Source organism: Capsicum annuum, chromosome 10 (assembly GCF_002878395.1).
Source record: "Capsicum annuum cultivar UCD-10X-F1 chromosome 10, UCD10Xv1.1, whole genome shotgun sequence".
Lineage (NCBI taxonomy): Eukaryota > Viridiplantae > Streptophyta > Magnoliopsida > Solanales > Solanaceae > Capsicum > Capsicum annuum.
The window spans coordinates 187,943,617-187,944,457 of record NC_061120.1 but is presented as its reverse complement, the minus strand read 5'-3'; positions in this window follow the sequence as shown (position 1 = coordinate 187,944,457).

Below are 841 nucleotides of genomic sequence, written 5' to 3'. Positions count from 1 at the left end.
GGAATTCAAGAATAAAGTTAACAATTATTTAACCTTTATCCTTAATACTAAAGATATTTCTTGTTAATACGTTTAGATTCGAAAAGACACATTGTAAAGAAAATTCTTGTTAATACTTCTAGAATCTAAAATATACATTGAATAAATAGGAGTAACTTAATAAATTATACCTTGCATTTATTGTTTTGCTTAATGGAGATAAAGGGATAAAAAAAATAGTCAAAGTGGGATAAAGTGAGTAGTAAGGTATGAAATATTTCAATATGATAATTTTTTTCAATTATTTTTTAAATTCATATATTATTTATAAAGTTCCTATAACAATTACATCACTGAAAATTTTTCTAAAATTAATTTGATAATAATTTTAATTTAAGATCAACATCTCATTAGAAATTGAATGATTTAGGTATACAATTAATTAAAAAAGAATTATTGGAGTAATTGGTTATAAATATTTTTTTTCATAATTTTGAGTTTCAAAAATTAAAGAAATAAAATTCAAATAAGAAAATATAAATATACTTTTCTTTTTCTTTATAGCCTTATTTTAAAGTTCCGCTTTAGACCACCAACTATATTAAGTTGCTCCTGAATCAAAGTTTTAAGTCAGGAAAGAAAGAGATGTTTCTTTAGCGGCATATGATTTTCTACTTATAATTATTATAGTTTGCAGTTGTACACAATCAACTAAGTTAGTATTATTTCTTCTCACTCAATTAAAAATTAGTTTTGGATCTACCATTTGGTGTTGTTGTGTACATAATATTGAATAGAAAACTTATACATCATAGAAATGTTCAAACAAATATAAATATCAAGTTTAGTTGTTTCATTATTT